The following is a 22,297-nucleotide window of genomic DNA, read 5'->3' on the forward strand; positions in this document are numbered from 1 at the left end:
ATCCCAAAATCTGCTGCATGGGGGTAGTCTGTTTCATCCTGCTGAACAGTTACCACTGTGGTGGGTGGTCATCTGTAATCACCTCACATTCCTTATCACAACATTATTGCTATGACCACATTTTATTCCCTTTTATTAATAAACACTAGGATTGTACCATTAAGACAGAAAAGCTATTACCCACCCTGGCTGCTATTGTAGTCCAGTAACATCCAGAGGTGATGGTGAGAGAGAGAGAGATACATATTTCCCTATCCCAGAATAATAAAAGCAGAATAATGTAGCATTTGTGTCAAGGAAACGACAGGTTGAGTGGGTAAATTTAGTAGGAAAAAATGTTTGGCCAGATGGACAGACATGCTTTTAGCAAAACTTTTATTTACTGCAGTGTGTTTTCAATGTTGCTCCTAGCAACTGGAAAGATGCTAAAAGCTTTCTTCACTGACATGAAGGCAGCAATCCTCTGCTTCTGTGTCAAGGAGCAAGTCCCGCTGAACACAGTGAGGCTTACTTCTAAATAAACACACAGAGAGTCAAGCTACCTAGGAGAGAAGTGATCTGCTTCCAACCAAATCTGGCTCGCTCATTTGGTGAAGGAAAAGTTTCTTTGAAAATGTGTTACTAAATAAAAATCTTGGATGGAGTACGTTTAATGATTAAAAACAAAAACAACAAAAAATCCCAACTAGGGTAACAATAAACACAGGAAATATACATGAATAAAGTGTTCTGAAAAGTCAAGCCACAAGTCTTTAACGACTATAAATACCACCTAAGCTAGGTCACTATTATTAGCAAAGGTTGAACAAAAGAAGAGTTCCAGAAATAGATACGGTGGCCTGAGTAAGGGATGGTATGAAATGTCTTGTTTAACCTTACGCAGATATTGTTGCCATAGCATAGGAAATGGTTTTTGCTGGCTCATGTGTTCTATGGGGATGAAGGATGTTTCCATGTTGTCTGTTTGCCAAGGAAATTCCTTAACAGGCCTGTTTGCTAAACAGAGGAAATATCAGCCTACTGGGGTGTCGCTGGACGCGATGGGAACATCTATCTTCATTCTGTTGCTGGCTGTGATCAGTTCGGGCTGCAGGCTTGTACGGGCAACTCTATATTTATAGTGACAGTGAGCATTTATGTTGCACATCTGAGTGTTCAAAGTCAGTGGTGTAAAATAGAGAAAAATCTCTACCAGGTATTGTTGCTCTTGGTCCTTTAACTACCTCGTAGTCCCATTTAGCACCATCTGCTGTCATCCTTCTTCTTTAAAGAAACAGATGTGATGTAAACATCCCCTCTATTTCTGATGTCCAGGCTGTGAGTGCCATAGAATCATAGAGCGGTAGAGTTGGAAGGGACCCACAAAGGTCATTTAGTCCAGCCACCCGCAAGTAGTTTATATAGCCAAAAAGGCTATATAAACTACAACTCAAGAGGAAGGTATTGGTGGCCAAAGGGGTCTCCCTCCTGCAAGGTCTGAGGAAGTACAAATGATATGGGGTGGGGCGGGGAGCCTAGGACCCCTAAAAACAGCTCAGTGAGATTTGAGCATGCTCTTTTGCTAGGGAATGCTGATTGACTGTTGGAGCAAAAGAAGGAAAACTGTGGAGGAGGGATGGAGTGGAGATGCTACAACCATGAACAGCAGCATTCCACACCAAATCATTTAGTTGCACGACCCGCTTGTAATAAGGCTCCCAGTATATATATGCCAAATTCCTTTCCCTCCTTCCTGACCAGCTGAAGCCCCCCTCCACTCCGCACACACTTAGAAGGAATAGATTTTCTAACAGTTTTTGTCATTGACGGCCTAATACAAAATGATGTTTATGCTGCCTAAGTTTGTATCCAAGCTTGTTATGTATTTGAAGGACACGTTGGAGAAGGATGTGTTTTTTCTCTTCTATTAGCACACATTTACACATTGGAATATTGTTTCAAACATAAACTTAGCTTCCAATCTATTGGGGGGGGGGGAGAGATACAGACCATCCCAGCAGGGTGATAAAGTTTTCCTGTGTTCCAATAATAAAGCCTGTCCATTCTGTACCAGCAGTTTCCAGTTCCTTTGTGGCTGGACAGCTTGGGAAGACGAACTCACTCCTAAGCAGCCAACCTGCAGTATCAGTGAGGGAGTCGGAAACAGATGTTCACCAGGCTATACAATTTGTTGTCACTGTCAATATTACGTGGCACTTTTCCCAACGGAAATTGTTTGTGGATGGAAAAGAATGCAGCGGTGGGGGCACGAGGGGGGATCATGTCAAAGAAGGGCTTGTATTTCTTCTGCTAGGTGTAAAGCTCTTTTTAAGGGAAAATGATTACATGGGAACAGACCTTAATATGCTGTGCACAGGTAGCTTAGATTTCGTTAAAATTTAGCATCTGTTTTGCCAAATTCGCCAATATGTTTGCGTATGACTTTCTCTGTTCTTAGAAGTATTGTGAAATATCAGAATATAGCCAGGGTTAAATGTGTTTCAATCTGAATTATTCCAGTTGAAGAGATTTTGAGCATGAGGATAAATCAACTGGATTTTTTAAAAAAATGATTTAACTGTGGCGATGTCATGTCCAATATGTTTAAGAAGACAAGAGATTTGGGGCAGGGAACCTTATATCCATTTTAAAACTGCAAAAGAATAATTGTTTGAATGTATTTTTTTAGGGCACTGAGTATTTTCATAACATAAAGCTTGCATTGTTTTTAAACAAATTCCATTTAAATGTTTGGCCAGAGCAAAATAGCCCATCTTATTTCAGGTATCATGAGCTGTATTAAAGATATGCATACACTTTGCTAAAATGCTTTTAGAGTTTTTAAATATCTTTTCCCAGAAACTCCCTAATATATTTAGCTGTGGAACAGGTGCAGAAAACCGCCTAGAAAGCTGACTATACCATTTTAATATTCATAAGTATTATTAAAAAGATACATAATATGATCCATGATAAAAGTTCTAGGCAATCATATAATTCTTCTGTAATTTCCCATTAGCAAACTATTACGCTTATACATAAGTTAGTTCAACAAAAGTGTTTGGACATTAAGCATTGAGTTTAATTTGACTTTAAAAAAATCACCTTAAATCAAATACTTTTAGTCTAATTCAGTTTCCAATCAGGTTTTAAAACAAGATTGTATGTAGCTGACCTTGTTTGTTCCCATGAATATAATATCTGTTTGGCTCTTCAACATAATCATGTCTCAGAAATAAACATGAAGCTTAAAGAAGATTTAGCTATAATTACAAAGTTGTAGTCCGAGTAAAATCATTGTTAAGACACAAAACCAATAGTTGGATCTATTCCTTTTTTAAAAAGAGGCATTTATATTTCAGTAATATTTATTTTATGGTTTTAAGGTATCACCAGCCACATAATTAACATTACTCTTTAGCAATATTTAGTATAGGATGCTTGAAATGCTTTTGTCAAAACACAGAAGAAATTGATCTTCAATATATAAGATTTTTTTTTAACTGCCACATCATTCCTTTTCAAGGGTTCATTGGGTTTCCAGAAACCTTTATAACATTAGACATCATCTCAAGGCATATTGTTAACAGTAAACGGTAGTTTCATTAAACGATTTCCTTTAGACAGCCAGTTTCCCTGCTTCACTTTGTTTTCATTTGTGGTAAGAACAGAATAAATAAATGCAGTACCTAGACATTGGCAAAATAACTCTGAAAGAGTATGTGAATGTAATCTGGTAAAGATATAACGGCGGCTTCCCTCAAACCACCATTTGCAAATCAGATTCCAGCTTTGGGAAATATATACAATCTCCTCCGCCTTTCTCCACAGCAAATTTCTGCACCTTACCTGTTCAGCATTAACCAGTATGCAGTTAAAGCTAACAAAGTTTTCTCATAACTATAGTCTGAAAATGTACTTCAAACCATAGTTTCAAATTCTGGTTTACAAAGGACCATGGTTAGTGTTGGTGTGCAAGTAACTCTAAACCTTGGTTATTGTTGACAAGGGAAGAGGGGGGAGAATTTTCTTTAGGGATGGAAGAGGTAGAAGAATTCATCCCTAAGGCTGAGTCCTGATTTGCAAACCATGGGGAGCTGATGTTACATCTGTACCAAATCTCAGTTACTGAAAGTTTTTCAAACGACAGATGCAATCCAGTGAGACTTAATTTGGTTTGAACCGTCTTGCAAGCTGTTCCTAAATATTTGTAGTTGAGTATCTGCCAGCGACACTCATGTAGTATCAATACAACATTGGCGTATTATTGTCACGATTCCAGAGTCAGCACTGGGTGGCTCAGTATGATTGTTGTCACACTCAGAACTGCTTTGGGGCAACATTAAGCACTATACTTTAGAATGGGCTAATCGGATTTCAAGTTGGAACCAAACTCAGGTTAGCTGTCACAACTTTTTATACATTTCATTGTGGGCAAGGATTTATTGGACCAGCCAAATAGACAGGAGGAAAACCTCACCTCCCATCTCACTTCCTGGTTCTTACCTGCCTACATGTTGTTGGGGGTAGGGAGCAGATCTCCTGCATTGCTCTGATTTTACAAAGCTATTTTCACGACAATTTGCAGTGTGATTCTAATCATGTCTACTCAGGATTAAGTCCCAGTGAATTCAGTAGAACTGGCTTTCAGAAACACACATTTTTCACTCCAAAGAATCATAGAATGGTAGAGTTGGAAGGGAACATGAGGGTCATCTAGTCCAGCTCCCTGCAATACAGGAATCTTTTGCGTAAAGTGGGGATCAAGCCCTCAATCCTGAGATTAAGAGTCTCATGCTCTACTAGCTTGAGCTATCCTGAGTTCGGAGAAGGGGAGATGATTACCGGTACTTCACAGCCAATCAGAGTGGGAGGAGTGAGGAGCCATGCAGACTTTTGGAACTGCTCTGCAAAGGCAGCAGCTCACACATTTTGATTTGTAACTCAGCTTCTGGAAGGGTTAGTGACTTACATTCATTCATTCATTCATTTAAAAAAAGGAAGCTCAGACTCTGGGGCTGCTTGCAGGCATGGGCCCTAGTGCAATTGCTCCAATTGTGCCATGGATACCGGTAATTCAGCCTTGAGTTAGTTGGATCCAACCCTATATTTGTAATTACTCATTTTTTGTCATGCAATTTTAATTGTCATAAGGCCCTGTGAGAGCCAAACTGACTGCAAAGTCATTGGAATAAATAATAATAGGCAGATATGCCTTTACACTGAAGTGTTTCATGGCCAAGCTAGACACAATGTTGGAGAACTGCAATCACATCTCCTGTTTATTTATTTATTTTCCTTTCTTTAAAAGGGGGAGGAGTGTTACTGTCTTCGCAATGACATTTTCCTGATGCAAATATTCCCCTTCTCCCCACCCCCAAAGAGGGGCAGTTCTACCTTTATGCTGAACGAAGCAGTTGCTTCAGGGGACAATTTGGGTGTCATGTAGAGTGCAGCAAATTGTTAGTTATTTAATTTATTGGGTCTGGATTTTATTGTCAGGAAGGGGAAGAAGCATTTGTGGGATTAGGTGCCAAAATAACTTTGCATGCCTTGGACATTATGTGCCTTATTAGGAGAGGGGTACCCTTCGTTGCACTGCCTCTGGTGGAACAATGTCTTCGACTTGGCCCTGCCTGGAATCTGCTATTTGCAGTATTCAGGAAAATATATGGGTACACATACAGTTTCCCTAGCAGGGATAATTTACTCTGAAACACAGGAAGAAAGAGTCAAATTCTTTCCCAGTGCTTTGGTTCTATGGGAATCAGGGGAGGGGTGGGTGTATACACATCTATTGATGGGGGGCAAGAATATGAGATCTAATCATGGATGTCCAACATCTCATCTAGTTTGACCCTCACTGTAATGTTCACAGGTGTCTCAGAATGAAGTTGAACAGTTACATTCAGGAATCGTACTTCATCATCATTCACTGGATTGTAAAGGCAGATAATAATTTATGAAAAGGGGAAAAATTAAATATCCATACCAGACAAGCCATTAAGTCACTGCAGGAGTGAGGGTGGATTTTAATAGGCCTTGTTCTTTCATCTGCACCCAGCAGAGAAACCCTGAATGCACAAAACAGCTGGGACATGTCATGTGTACAACTTGAGCTGATGAATTGAAATAATAAATTCATTCTAATTAAGGTTTGGTTCTTTCCAATTGACTATTTCCTGTAGTTGAAAGCCACAGCTTTATACGCTATGCATTTTCAAATCAGGATTGTAGTGTATATTACATTTTTTTATTGTACAAATATAGTTGTCAGCAAATTTGTTTCTCAATGTCTACTGCCCTGTGTTCTTTGGGAAAATGATAGCTTTAAATTATTGTAAATTAGAGCTTCTTCCTATCCATTGCAGTTATTTTCCGTTTTCAGAGTGGGGATGACACAACAAAATAACACTGTGAATTGCATTTCTACACCAATTTACTCTTTATTATATTAGTTTTCCATATTAAAGCAGTTGCATCATTTTTGGAATAAAAAATCCTGCCCTACTCTGCAAACATGTAGTTTTGAAATGGAAGGTAGAAGCAAACAAAGTTTGTTTAGGCAAACATTTTATATTTCCTTGAAAATAGGGTATGGGCAAACTCTGTCCATCATAAGTGTTTTAATTATTTAGGATGAGTGCCTGAAAAATGAACAGTCCACTAAAATTATGAATATAACACTGAACACAGTTCTAGTTCACAGCTTATTTGCATAAATACTGTCTTTTTCCATCTATAAGATGCCCCCATGTATAAGACACCCCCTATTTTTGAGAACTCAGATTTAAGAAAACAGGGGAAGATATATCCGTGTATAAGATGCCCTCTAATTTTTGACATTATTTTAAGGGGAAAAATCTAGTCTTACACAGAAAAATACGGTAATCTTTTTTAAACACACACAAACACACATCAAAATTTGCCCACTGCTGATCTTTGAGATTTCATGCAATCCAACTCTACTTATTTACCAGGGACGTCCCTTGTTCTTTTGATACCTGACTGGAAAATCACTCTTCCAGTTTGGTTGGAATTCTGCTTTTTGGGCAGATGTTAGTCATGTATTTCCAAAATGTTGCTAGTATGCACTGAAATGCTGTAGAATACTTTGTCAGATTTCAGCCCCTCCTCCAGGGACCTAGAAGTAAAATTTCTAAATGATGGGAAGGGGTACATTTTGACACATGTTGACTCTAGTGCACATTCATGGAATCAGTGATGAGAAGCTCATGCTCCTCCAGATGTTGTCGCACTTGTTCCTATGAGCCCCAGGGAGCACAGCCAACGCTCTGGTATTATGGGAGCTGTATTCCAACAACATCTGGAGGACCACATGTTCCCCACCCCTGATGTAAATGCATGCCCACATGGACCTAAGGTCCCATCCCCATATATTAAATGTTGCTGTTGGTGATGAACTATTGCCCTTATTACGGTAGTTACTTTTAACAAGAAGTAACCCAAAGTGACTTACGAAAAATAGCACATATATTAAAACCAACATAAAAGCTAAAAACACACTTGCATTTATATAAAAGCAGGAGTAATAATACTTCCCACTCACCGAAAGAGGCCACAGATAATTTAAGGCCCCAAGGCTGGGTGGAAAAGAAACATTTCTGCCTTGCCTTGACAGTGATGTTACCAAGCATGTCTCCCTTGGAGAGCATTCCATAAGAGGGGATCCACTACTGAGAAGGTCCATTCTCATGTTGCTGAACTTGCATGAGTTGCAGCTGTTATTAAACAAAGGCAATGTACAGTGGATGAATAAGAGCCAGTGTCTAACACAGTTGCATGTGGGCGGGTGCCTCAGGCCAGTGTGGTGTAGTGGGTAAGAGCGCTGGACTTGTAATCTGGTGAACCGGGTTCGCTCCCCTGCTCCCCCACATGCAGCTGCTGGATGACCTTGGCCTAGTCACGCTTCTCTGAAGTCTCTCAGCCTCACTCACCTTTGAGTGTGGGGGGAGGAAGGGAAAGGAGATTGTTAGCTGCTTTGAGACTCCTTAAGGGGAGTGAAAGGCGGGATATCCAGTCCAAACTCTTCTTGGTGAGGCTCGGTGTAAGAATAGGAGTGTGTTAACAAAGTAGACAAGATTTTCACCTGTGAGATGTTTCTGGATCAAAGATTGAAATGGGAGTGGGGGAGTTTAAAACTATTTGTGCTATTGTCCTTCTTTGTACATAAGATAATAAAAGCTTACAAAGAATTTGCCCCCTCCTTATCTGTTAAGTGTAAAAGACTATATGTTGAGAAACAGACTTCCTAACTGTATTGATTGAGAGGGTGGGAGGCTTTAGAAAAAGGGAAATTTTCAGTTCTTCTCTAATATCGCTTTGTAACCCCTCAAGTTAGCCACAGAGCCCTGAGTCTCCTCTTTTGATCTCTGGCGATATTTTTCTCTGTTATGTCATAGAGGTCACCTGGCTCATGTGTGACAAACTGCCTGCATAAGTCACAGTGCCAGTGGCAGAGATTTGTAACCATGTCCCTGGTCCATTGCCTTTGAATTATTTCGCAGGCCCTCTGCTTTACATTTGCACTCTGTCGGAAGATGAACAAGGGAAGGGAGTAAAATCAAGGGCAGGGTCTCATCCTGAAGGACAAGGGGAAACAGGTGGAAGGTTAATGGCCCTGGAGCGTATCCACAAGCCTCTCAGGCTTGATATATGGGCCTCGGGCCTAAAACAGGCATTGGCTTTCAAAGATATATTATTTCATTTGAGGAGAGACATTCTGGAGATCCTGCATTTGTCTGCTGATAGATGATCCTCTGTCCACAATTGGTTATGGCGTGTGAGTTTTCCTTGGGCCTGCTCCCGTACATAAAATTTTTGCTGAGCTCTCCAACCTTTCACATGCCTTTAAGAATGGGACGCGTGCGGGTCTTCTGGCAGGCTGCAGGCTGGATTTTTGCTGCTGCTATTTTAGTCATTTCTTTTGAACCGCTAAGGCAAGTTTGGGAGGAGGGAGAGAGGGATGAAAGGCACTTCTGTTCATTCATACATAACTTGATAAGGGGCGGCCTTGCAAAAGGAAAACAGAAACAATGTTAGGAATCAATTGTGTGTGTGTTTGTGCACGCGCGCAACGGGGGGGAAAGGAATCTTAATAAAAGGCTTTATAGTGACCACAGCCTGCATAACGATGCACATAGCAAAGTAACATTTTGGAGAACCTTCTACAGATTTGACAAATACTATCACTGTTGCATGGGATTTTATTGTTACTCCTATTTTTATATGTGGCTGTTCAGAACAGAATAAAAAGAATCCTGATGCAGAAACTGGTGAACAGAAAGTGCCTTCTTTTTTCTTTTTTTTAGCCCACTGAAACTTAAATCCTGTATGTGTACACTTGAAAATAAATCTCACTGGTTTCAGCAGAACTCCGTTCTTTGTTTTTACACAGATGCAAACCCACAGTAATTTTATTTGCCACTGTGGCAGCATTTAAATATGCCTCCCTGCAACACCCTCTTTCATTCCCCTCCCCCCTTCTAATTCCACTCCCCCAATGGACAGATATTTAATATTTCAACATTTTTGCTGGTCTAAATAAGTAAATAATAGTACGCAGTACCAGCAGCTTTTTTTTCTAGAAGAAAAGCTCTGGTTAGCACCATTGAGAGGAGTAGGGGTCACTTAACAAGGAAACTGTGATTCAAGTGCTTATTATACCTGAACACACTTGGGAATACAATTGCAAATCATCTGCACCTTGTTTTATCCATTTCTATCATCCCCTGAACAGGATTTTCCCAGGGCTACTGTTGAGACTGGGATGTAAAATGAAGCACGAACATTTTCACAGCCTCCAGGCACTTAACACACATCCTTTCAATAATTCTTACAACAACCTTTCTTGGGTGGGAAGAGGGCATATAGCTCAGTGACAGAGCACATGCTTCACAAGCAGAAAGACCCAGGTTAAACCTTAACACGTGCAGTTCGAGAGATCTTAATTAGCTAGGCCAGGAAAGACCCATCTCTGAAACCCTTGTGGCCAATATGAAATAATAATTGGCTGGATGGACCCAATGGTGTGGTTGTATGTTTCTTGGCAATGCATTCATTTCTGAGCTGGTATTTGAACCAGGAGCTTCCACTCATAACTTACTATGCAACTATTTTTACAGGCTAGCTGGATTGCCTCATCTTCATTAGACGCTCCTTTATCACACAGTGTCCTCCTTTCTGGGTCAGTATTCCATCTGCAGGAACAAAAAAACTACAAGACTAGACTTGGGTTCAGCACTAGAGGAAATGTGCATATCAGAGGAATTCCACAATAAAATGCAATACCAAGGCTAATTGAGGGATCTCTTAGGGTTTTCAAAAGGTGGTTGGGGGTGTTTTCAGCCTATGCAGAGTGGTGGTGCATTAGATGATCTGTTACTCTCCTTCCAACAGCATAGCCAATGTAGGCCCATTAATCCAAGGTGTGATGTTAGCATAAGGACCTTGATCATATGTTTAACAGGCCAGTTTAGTTCTTCATGTGGTAGACACTTAGTAGAAGAGGATACTCTCCCGTCCTTTCCAGTGCACTCCATGTAGACACCCAAGTCACATATGCATGATTTGCCCTCCTTTTTTTGAGATTAAACAATACCCTGTATCCAGTGGTGGAGGAACCCTCTCCGGCACCCGGGGCGGGGAAGCCCATATGGAGTGTGCATGTGCGGCATCCCATACAGACTGCACATGTGCAGCATCCCGTACGGTCACTGCAAGAGGCAGCCCATATGGACAGCGCATGAGAGCAGCAGCCCGTACGAACTGTGCACACCCTCGGCCGCTCTACAGCTAGGGGGAGGCAGGGGCCATCTTGCAACCCCCCTCCCCAAATGGGACCCGGGGAGACCTGCCCCCTCTACCCCCCCTTCCTGTCTGTATCTGATATTTGCACATTGCATGTTGAGTGTTTGCTTCATATTTATGTACATGCTTGAAGGGACAGAGGGCTGTTTGCTTTGCTTATCTACTATTCAAAGAAGAGCGCTGGTACTTTTATCTGGGTTACACTGTGCCTTTTCCTTTTGAACTTGCAATTTAAGCCATATTGGAAGTGGCAATAGTTTGAGTGCCAGATACATCCTGTAGTTCTGTGACATGCTTACACTCATCTTTTGTGTGTGTGAATCTACAAGCCAGTGCAGAATCGTTGCATTGCCCATACAACGCCGTATTTCACAGCTTTGTGCTAGTCCAGCAGACTGTATGTCCAACTAATGTGCTCATTTGATAGGATTGAGCTGTAAATGAGCATGCTTAAATCACCTGTGTGCACAGATGGGGAATCTGCTTCAACACTTTGTTGCGTTGGCCATTATTCAGAAGGGTCTGCTGACATTCCAAGTGTCTTCTTGGCCTGTGATAAAAAGGTCACACCAATACCCCAAATATATACATAGAAGACCATGTGAGCCTATGAATCCCAGCCACTTTTAACTTTACTGTATCTCCCTCTGTCATTTCCCTGCTTTTCTGTTTTTGTCGGTCATTCTCAAATTCTTCCCACATAGCTGTGCACATATTATAAATCTGTGTACACTGAGCATGTGTAGAGGAGGGAGCAGGATTGTGCACTCTTTGTGCACATCCTCAGCATAACATCTGCAAAAAGCTACATGTAAGCAGATATTACATGGTTGTTTCTCTTTTGCCCCCTTCCCAAAATGCCAAAGGTTATAGTGCCCCCGGTGCCACTCACCTAAAGGCCATCATGACCCAGTTGTACGCCATAGCTCCCCATGTGCAGATCAGCTTTATCTAGTGTGCTACCAGATCATGACTATTTTGCTTACTACTTTCAGGAACAAGCTGTTAACAGAGTATGTTTACTGATAAGTCTTTCAGCTGCTGAGATCTACTCCTGCTTCCCTTACTGACAGGAAATGTGTTTTGAGTGCAAAGGCCGCAGAATGTAGTGGGTTATATAAGAACTTGCTTGACTTACTTGCAGGACATGGGTGTTGACTGTCTGTGCCAAATTAAGACCTTTCAACATTTTAAAAGCCCAAACAGGCAAGTTTTGATTCTTAACAGAGTACTCTGACCAAATAAAACTAATTCATCCTGTCACATATTCAACAGGTCTCTGTAGGTGTCATTCCTTTGTGTAGTAAGGACTCAAACACCAGGGAGTTCTTCTACAAGAAGTCCCAGTTTCAGTCTAATATATAGATCGAAATGTTGGTGTTGCTGCTGTTCTGCTATTTGTAGGTTCCTGTAGATAGCAGAGTTGATCCATCCGTTGTTAACTTAGTTATGTACATTGATTTGCAGAGAACTTGAGTTAACCAGTCAGCTGAGCTCTTGCAAAGCTTCTACTGTATTTCTTACCTTGCCAATGATATGGGGAATGTGTGTAGGAAATGTCAGGGAACACTTAGTATTTTTGATAAATGATCAGAGCAGGAGAAAACTACAAATGAGTAGATGAGATCCAGATGTTATAAGGAAGCAGATGAGCCCTTATGGTGGGAGTCCAGCACAATGAGTTCACTGCACATACAGTGATAAATGTTAGCATAAATTGTTGGAGAATCACGGTATTAGTTCGGAGGTAATTTAGCTAAAATATGTGAATTTTTGTAACCCTGAAGGCATGAATGAGGAAAGCATCTCACAGACAGCACTTCTGTGGCCCAATTTGTAAACATACCGGTAATCTTTCCTCACTGTCTTTGGCAGATCTTTTTGCATCCCCTTCTCATGTTTTTGGCCTTTTGATCTTCCTTCCTTTCCCCCCTGCCTTTGCACAACTTCCTCCACTGCTGAATCTTAAAAATGTAAGCTCCTTAAGGACAGTGGCCTCTCTCTTTTGGCTTATGGTACTCTGTACAGGACTTGAATGGATGTAAAGGGCATGAATGGATGCTGTGGTGGAGCATCTATAGTTTCAGATCTCTGAATGATTGGGGGGACTTTCCAGAGTAGGCAGTTAGTTCAGATGCATATTTTGGGGGTGGACCTTTGGAGGAAGAGATGCATGATGAGGTAAATGGATTAGTTGATGCTTGTGACATTAATAAATCACTATTTCGTGTTAATCGTTGTACTGCATATTTTAGGGTATATCAAGTTTAAGTGAACTGTGCAGCCAGGAAGGAAAGGGACTAAACGTCATAAAGAACTTTCTGGCAGTAAGAGACGTTTGACAGTGAAACAGACTCCTACGAGAGGTGGTGGACTCTGTTTCTTCAGAGGTGGGATGACCATCTGTTATGTATGACCTAGTTGAGATTCCTGCATTGCAAGCGGCTGGACTAAATGATCGTCAGGCCCCTTCCAATTCCACAATTCTGTGATTCTATGATTCTTCAAGTGTGTGGCCCGAGGCTCACTTGAGCTCATTTCAAGTCATATGTCACCATAGTTTAATACAGATGTGGGGAGCTTCTTGCCATGCTTGCTGGGGCTGATGGGAATTGCAGCTGAGCAACATCTGGAGGGCCAAAGGTTCCGCACCCATAGCTTAGCATGATATGTGAACTTGGCCTAGAAAATCTGAATGGGAAATAGGTGCCACTTGACTCCATTGCATACACATGCCAAGGCATGAGTATGAATAGAAAATTCCAATGCCTAGCTTACACTTCATTCTTCCCATAACATCTTGTCCAGCTAGCAAATGTTGCTGAGAACATATGCAGCTCTTCTATAATAAATACAATCAAATCCACTGCAAGGAAAGCTATCTGATACTCTTTATTTTTAAAACAAACAAACCAAAATGGTCAGTTGACTGACACACATCACTTCCAAAGCCAAATATGTCCCTGTGTTCCACCATCAAACACTGGATTGTATAAAGCTTTGCCAGTTCAGCACTGTAGCACCTAACCAACAACACAGCAGCCTCCAGTGTGGGGAGGTGCCCTTTGTATTCCCTGGACGTATTTGTGTTTGTTTTGTTCTACACTGGTTGTTAAGAGATACTAAAGCTTGAGATAAGTTGAGGCCGAAGCTGCAATAAACTTCAAAGAGATATATTGCCACATACAATTTTACGTATCTTTTTAAGGGTCCACTCCTCTTTCTGCTACAGTCATTGGGAAAGCACTTTTGGTCTGCTCAGTAGGAGCAGAGCACTGCTATCATGCCTTTCCCCTCTCCCTCTCGGTAGCTAATATACAGTTGTAAAAACAAACGAGTCTCCATTCCTGTGGAATTCTGCTGAGTTTAGGTTAGACAAGCAGGCTAAAGACTTGAGAGACATCTTTAGAGCAGACAACAGCAGCGGCAAGGAAATCTGAGGGCTTGTTAAACAGGAAGATTTAGCAACCAAAATTCTACAGAGAGAACCGAACAGAGGGTGTTAGAGATCGGAAATATCTGCTTTTCTACTTGTTGCTTTGATAATGGATAAAAGGCTGTCATGAAGTATAAGTTACCAGCTGGGAGTGGGGTAGTATAATCTCAGTAGAAATGCTGTTCTCTCAGTACTATAAAAAAAATCTTTTATATCATTCTACCTATTGTGAAGAATACAAAGGAGTTGTTTATATCACAGACATCCTCCCTAATGGGGAGGGAGCTGTCATCCCATATAGGAAGCCTTACAGGTTGCTTTCAATTAATTTTTCATTGACCCCGCTCTGCTCTTTGACCAAGCGCTCATCCGAATGAAGATTCCCATAATTCCAAGGCATTAGATGAAACACACTGCAACCTTATGATGGATTGGTGGGGCCTGATTTAAACCAAACGACAAATGGGGACACTGTGTAAGGAAACAATGGATATATCCCCTGTGCATCTGTTTGCTTGTTTTCTTTAAGATGTTCTTTAATAATATTTACCCACAAATAACTTCAAGGTGACTCATAACAAAACCATTAAAAATATAATTAAATACAATGACAAACAGCAATTAAACAGGAGGTAAAAGAATCATAAGCCAATAAAACCAGGAAAAATGTGAGACTCCCACACCAATCCCATTAAAGCTCATGAGAACATGAATTTTTAAATTTATTTGGGTATTTTTACATTTATATCCCACCTTTCCTCCAAGGAGCTCACTATCCTCCTCCCCGTTTTATCCTCACAACTGTGTGAGGTAGGTTAGGTTAAGAAACAGTGACTGGCCCAAGATCACCCAGTGAGCTTCATGGCTGATTGTGGATTTGAACTCTGATCTCCCTAGGGCTTAATCCAAACACTCTAACCACTGGCTCCATCACTGATGGATGTTGCCTGGTGTCTAAAAGACTACAGTGCTGGTATCAGGCAGACATAACAGACTGGGGAGTTAATCACTTGGGAGCCATCCCGGAAAAAAACATCCCTCCAGTAGCTACCTAACTTCCAGGAACACCTGGAGAAGGTGCTCTGAATGAGATCTTAATTGGCAGGGAGGCATGGGAAAAGGTGGCCCATGAGGTACCTTGGCTGTTTAAGGTTTGAAGGTCAAAATCAGCAGTTTGAATTGAGCCTGGAGACACACTCGGAACCAGCAAATATCTCTTTTCTAATAGTGGTGTGATGTGGCTGCAATGGTAGGTCCCATTTGGTGGGCCGGCCATCATGTTCTGCATCAGCTGAAACTTCCAGGTAGTTTCCTAAGGCAGCCCCACATATGGTAGTCTAACTTAGCATTTACTAAAGGATGAACATCTGTGGCCAGACCATCCTTCTCCAATCAAAGTTAATGACAGGTGCTATACCTTTCTGAAGCTGCATTCACATCCAGTAGAAATTATGGATCTGAGAGCTTTCCAAGTGGCATACGTTCTCCTTAAGTTAGAATACAACACCACTCATATTAGATTAAATGCCATTTTATTGGTTAAGTTAGGTATCAGCTATCACGTATCCAGTGCATTACAGTGGTTAAAAGAGTGTTGAATCTAGCAGAGGAAAAAACCCAGATTCAAATTCTTGCTTATCTGTGATACTTTGTGCCATTTCACACTTTCTGTGATAATCATTTTTAATGAACATGTTTAATGCTGCAGCAAACCTGTGTACGAGAGACACATTCCTTGTTCATCCTTAGGTGTACTCTCACAAACAGCCATTTGTGTCCAGACCATGCTGCTTAAGAAAGCAGAAAGCATCTCACATGGCTGAATGCTCTTCCCTGCAGAAGTTCCCTTCATAGGTGTCGGAGACAAGGGTTTTAGCCTGACCTGCTCCCTTATATGCTAGCTTTCTCTGTGTAGGAATCTTCTCTCCCTCAGCCTCGCATGCTGTCATGTGAGCCCTCAGCCTCAGACTGATGTGATGATTACGGTAGAGACAGGAATAATGATCTCATCTGCTGTTTGCAATAACTAAGTCACAGTAAACATGTATTGGGGATCCATGTTTGGCTGTGGCTGATAGGGACTATAGTATTCCTATCTAGCTTAATTGTATATTTGAAGAAGTGCATCTCCTTATCACACTTTACATGCTGCTACACCAAAGACTAAGCAAAAACCCACACAATGTACCCACAACAAACACAATTGATGTGTAATATATATATATATATCAGCTCTTGTGAGGAGGCCTTGAGTAGACTGCTGTCTCTAATCTATCTCACAGAATTGTTATCTGTAAAATGAAATGACACACACACACACCACCCATGTATGCTCCTTTGAATCTGGGATACAAATGTGACGAATACATAAACAGTCACATTTGCCAATTGTGGATGCCACATTGGCCACCCACATCAATATTAAGTTAAATATTTGTAACTTCAAGACCACACCAGTTACTGTTGTGGTTAAGAGTAGTGTTGTGATTTCTTTATTTCTTTAGAAATGTGTGCCCTGCATCACCAACATTGTTCTATTGTGTTATGAGTCACAAATATCAAATGATGATCTTTTTAAAAAATAAATAACCCAGTGGGAAATGTCTAAAATGTTTGCATCATCAGGGGTGTTTTTCACATTCCATTCATACTTTTGCAAATGTCCTTTACTGGTAAATGATGGAAACGTGGAGGACATTTATGGCGGAACATACAATTACAGGAGAAATGTGGCTACCACCAAAAACACCAGCCCTGTGTATGCCCTCCTCAACATGAAGTTTATTAAGTAAAAATATGTGACATGACACTTCACGTTTCCCTACTCCCACACCACTTTATGGGTAGCTGCTTGTGGAAGTGTGCAAACTTGTAAGGATGATGACATCACATCACATTTTTATTTACTTGTTCCTACCAGGGAAGGTGGAAAGAGAGATGCAGGGATGCTATTTTGGTGGCAGTCACACATATTTTGGCATGTTCATTTCTGCACTTAGTGAAAATACTCAGTTGGATTTGATATTTATTGGTCAATATTTTCTGCATTTCCCTCTGGTTCGGGGAAACCTTGACAATCCCCAGTAACTGTCGAAATTCACCAAATTACTGTGTATAGGTAGATAGATATTTTTTTTAAGTAGGCATTTTGTTTACAAAACAGCAATTGGGATTTTAGCTGCACTTTGATCCAGACTTTTTCTGGCAAAAATCCCAGGGAAACTTAATGAATTTCGATTCTGAAAGGGGCTGCAAAAGCTGGAGTCTTAAAATGCAAATGCTTTGTCAAAGTCAAGCAATTACAAACTTGCATTCTTCCTCCAAAAAGGCACACTTTACGCTCTGCTTGTCACTCTATAGTGCTCATTTTAATGATATATTTAAAGCCTTGTCTTACTTTGTATTCTTAGATGTAATTACCCATATTAAAAAAAAACTCCACTCATTAGTGTTCTGTTCCACTGACTTAATTATACCCTTAATTAAATCTTGACAAACTGGGGGTCACTGTTGTGTCAGTGGAATTTGTCACTGTTTGTCAGCAGGTGTCTGGCCACATCTATTTCTGATCTCCCTGCTGCTGACGTCTGTTTAAAGAGCCTTTTTTCCAAACTGCACTGCAAATAGTTCACTTCGTGCATTTCTTTCAAAGCATTGCCAAAAATGCAAACAAATGCATTTTAGCTATCTATTACCATTCCGCTTGTTTTATGTAAATGTATAAATAAAAAGAACAGCAGGAGCCAGGTTTTCAACAGCAAATGAAAAAAATTGTTGAAAAAACAATGGCTCCCGTCTCACACATAATCAGCATGCACAGAGCAAATGTGCGGAAGGGAGAGTGTGATCACACCTGTTGTGCAGCGCACAGAAGCTCTGCATGCTGGACCTAATGCCACACATGATTGGGAGCCTTTAATGATGATGGCTCCCTATCAGAAGCAGAGACCTTATATGTGTACAGCTTTTAAGAATGTAAGGAGAGTCCTGCTGGATCAGGCCAAAGGCCCATCCAGTTCAGCATCCTGTTCTCACAGTGGCCAACTAGATTCCTATGGGAAGCCCCAATAAATGACCTAAGTGCAATAGTGCTGTCCTCATTTGTGATCCTCAGCGACTGCCTCTGACACTGTAGGTAGAACATAGCCATCATGGCTGGTAGCCAGTGATAGCCTTATCCTCCATAAAGGACATGAGTAGTGCTGTGGTTCAAATCCCTGCAACGGGGTGAGTTCCCGTTGCTCTGTCCCAGCTCCTGCCAACCTAACAGTTTCAAAGCATGCCAGTGCAAGTAGATAAATAGGTACCGCTGTGGCGGGAAGGTAAACGGCGTTTCTGTGCACTCTGGTTTCTGTCACGGTGTCCCGTTACGCCAGAAGTGGTTAAGGCATGCTGGCCACATGACCCGGAAAGTTGTCTGTGGACAAACGCCGGCTCCCTCGGCCTGAAAGCGAGATGAGCACCGCAACCCCATAGTTGCCTTTGACTAGACTTAACAGTCCAGGGGTCCTTACCTATCCTCCATAAATTTAACCATGGATTTTGCTTTTGGCACCACACTATCAATCTTGCCTCTTTTCCTCTGAACAAATCATTAATATTGATATTATTTAAATCTGTATATTACCCTTCATCTGTAGATCTCAGGGTGGTTCACAATATAAAAATACAATATAAACAGCAAAAAATGCATAATAAAAATAAAGACAAAACCAAACCAATATCCCCCCCCCCCCGTCCCACAACACATTTAAAAGAGCATTGAATACTAATCAGCCCAAAACCTGGTTGAAGGGGAACATTTTCACCTAAGGGTATATAATGAAGCCGCTAGCTGGACCTCCCTGGGGAGAGCCTTCCACAAATGGGGAGCCACCACAGAAAATGCCTGTTCTCATGTTGTCACCCTTGTGGAAGAGGCACACAAAGGGCTTCAGAGGATGATCTCAGGGTCAGGGTAGCTTCATATCAAGAAATGCGGCCCTTGAGGTATTGTGGTCCTGAGCAGTTTAAGGCTTTATAGGTCGAAACCTTCATAGGAAGTGTGCCTATGCCCAAATGGGAGGAAATGGGGAGGGTTCCGAGGGACACAGTAGAGTGGGGGTCAGCCTTCTGTGGTCCTCCCGAGTCTCTCGATCGGGCTGGTGGAAGTTTCCTGTCTGAGGAACACAGCAATATAGGAAGCTGCTTTATACTGAGTCAGAGCATTGGTCCACCTTCCTCAAAATCTTCTACACTGACTGGTAGTGGCTCTGCAGGGCTCCAGAAAGGAGCCTCTCCCAGCCCTAACTAAAGATGCCGGGGAACTGGACCTGGGATCTTCTGCGGATGCTCTATCACGGAGCTTATGGCCTTACACAAAGGATTCGGCTCCCTATTTCACCTGACCTATATACAACTCGGCAGCCCACCAGCCCACTATTGTGGTGGCATGCCAGGCCGCTTGAAATGACAGCTCACTTGGCAGCCTCAGGCAGGCAGCAAAAAATAAATAAATGGAGATTTATCAAACTCCTCAAAGGACAAAGTTCCTTCTGTGTTCAGCATGCTGTATCAAAAGTTGTAGAGGCCTGGGCTTGCACACGTGGCAGTGTAGGGGAGGGGAAAGGCAATCTATGTGCAGGTCAGCTTCCGTGCCAGATCACCCCCTTGCTAGGTCAGGGCCCTGGAGTTTTCAAGTGAGCAGGGGGAGGTAGCTGTAACTGAGCTGCATCATAACAGCTATCATTATCCACTTCGCATATACATATTTGAGGGATTGTTATTTGGGTACTTTACTTATGGGGAAACTAATTCCCATGTTTAGAAATACATAGTGTTCATCTAAATAATTGATCAGTCCAGTCAGTCTTCAGTCAAGTCAGGCTTGATTAATTAGCTGATGGCTTTCCAGTACATTCCTTGCAAGACACTTGCCGTCAGCTGACAATGGAGCCTTCGTTTAATAAAATATGATTATAGAAATGTACTGTTAAAAAAAAAAGCTCCAGCATAGGGAAAGGCCATCTCTGTCTACAATCTCTGGATGCTCGGGGCTGGATCCAAAGAACTACGTGACTAGTTCTGCAATATCAGGGTTACTCACTTTCACTTTCCATGACTACACCTAGAAAATCTAGTTGGCAATTCAGTATTGTCCTGGGGCTTCTCTCTTTTCATTCTGGCAGCAGGTTACTTTTGCTGCAATGGAAGACAAGTTGCTCTGAATTTTTATCGAGCGGCATGGGGAATCGCTTCCAGAACGAGAGTCCTCAGTAACCCCCACAATGCCCCTGATGCTTCCCATGGAGCCATTTGGATTCAACTCTAGTTATTAATTCTGGTTGGGCTGTGAAGGTCGAAAGCATTATGGGACTCCTCCCAAGCCCCCCTCGAATTAACTAAAAATGATCCAACTCCCACTGTGCATTCAGTGTTGTGGGCCAAAACTTGTGGAACTGCCTCCCGACCGAGATTAGAGAGGCACCCTCCTTGCTGCACTTCAGGTGCATGATAAGACTTTCTTATTCCAGCAGGCATGTTAAATCTGAGTCTTGTGCAAATGTCCCTCTCCCATCCCAACCTGCCTTTCCAGCTCACAAAGCTCTTACCATCACCAGATCCTCACTCTTCTTTGCCTCCCTGGGGAGCTGATCAGCAGACACAGCTGGCCCGTGACATTTTGCCACCTGAAGCAAGCCATCAAACACCACCCCCTGTCAAGGTTCATAGGACCCAAAGCCAGCCAAGCTATTTTGGTACCTGAGGCAGAGCGTGCCACGCCACAAGTACCTCCCCACCACCAACTTACCTCAGAAATTAGTAACAATTTGCTTCCCTTGCACGACACCCAAAGCCAGCCACCTATGTCAACTGCTTTGCTCTGGCTAATGATAGTATTGTGCTGCGGTACAGGGTCTGGGGACCACTGGGGCATGTAGTTCTCCCAGATTTCAGTTTAAACCTCTCTGTACACAAGTAAGGACTCTTTATAAGTTCACTTACCAAAAGACTAAATGCTCAGAATGGTCAAAATGCCAGTAGTTATTCCTCCATAATATACAAAGTTAATATAATGCTGTTTGGCTGTCAGTTTAAATAACTATAATTTGCACAAGGATAAATACATTTTAAAAAGTAAGAATGATTATATCAAATCTCTCAGGTATTTTTCCCCCCATGAAGGCCTGTTGTATTTGTACTTAAGGTTTTGTGGGAGGGGGAAGTTGCTCTCAGGTGAGCCTCCTCCTATTTTGATGGGTCCTGGTAGCAGCTCGTGACAGCAGCTGTATCACTGTGGGGCATTGTGGGAAATTAAAATGGCAGCTCCCCGCTGCTTAATGCTTTTTAAAAGGTGTAATAATAGGGCTCTGGCAGTCGCTCAAGGATGCCACATACTGGTTATTTTACACACAAAATGAAGTTTCATCTCAACTGTTGCATTCAGACAATCCTCCAAACCGGGGGTCAGCAACCTGCGGCTCCGGAGCCGCATGCAGCTCTCTGACAGGTCTCTCGCGGCTCCGGCATGCCCCCTTTCAATGCCCTTTCAATAATAATTAAATGGTTATCGGCAAAAAAGGGCCAAAAAAACCATGAATAATCCGCATCAACGTTGAACAGCTGGGCGGTCTTTCTCAGCCCTCTCGGGGTTCCCGAGGACAGACCCAAGATTGATGTCCACCTTGACCACTCCCAGAGAGAGGAAGCGACTTCTTCACACCAATAAGCATGTGGGGAGGGCCGAGCTTTTACCACCTCGGCGTGCCGATTGGCAGGACAGATCGCCCGCCTTGGCGCATAGGCTCGGAGCCGGGGCCTTACCGCCGAGGTAGCCACTGAGGATGAAGGCGGGAGGCGGGCACGGGAGAGCGATGCTTTGTCCGGCCGATGAGCCGCCGGGATGCCTGTTCCTGTTTGAGGGGAACATGCCAATGAGGGTGGCGTTAGGGCGGGGAGAAGAAGGAGCTGGGCTTTGCGAGTTATCGAGGGAGAGAGAGAGAAAAGAGTCGGGATAATAAAGGCGGCGGGAGGTGGCGGCGGCGGCGATTGGAGCGGCCCCTGTCGGGCGGA

General features: G+C 42.3%; 1 protein-coding gene and 1 long non-coding RNA gene across 5 annotated transcripts in view; one reads left to right on the top strand and one right to left on the bottom strand.

The window, feature by feature from the left end:
- NR5A2 (nuclear receptor subfamily 5 group A member 2) overlaps positions 1-22,297 on the top strand; it is a 113,098-nt gene that overhangs the window by 36,793 nt on the left and 54,008 nt on the right. The gene's annotated exons all lie outside the window — the stretch shown is intronic.
- On the bottom strand, positions 1,990-15,733 carry LOC117048074. 2 transcript variants are annotated; one of them, XR_004426796.1, is made up of 3 exons: positions 15,663-15,733; positions 14,469-14,686; positions 1,990-2,116 (listed from the first exon to the last, which is right to left on the bottom strand). It is a non-coding gene; the product is annotated as an uncharacterized LOC117048074 (long non-coding RNA). The 2 variants fall into 2 exon arrangements; XR_004426795.1 differs by lacking the exon at positions 15,663-15,733 and having other exon boundaries at positions 14,469-14,770.

This window comes from Lacerta agilis, chromosome 6 (genome assembly GCF_009819535.1).
Source record: "Lacerta agilis isolate rLacAgi1 chromosome 6, rLacAgi1.pri, whole genome shotgun sequence".
In the NCBI taxonomy this organism is placed as follows: Eukaryota; Metazoa; Chordata; class Lepidosauria; order Squamata; family Lacertidae; genus Lacerta; species Lacerta agilis.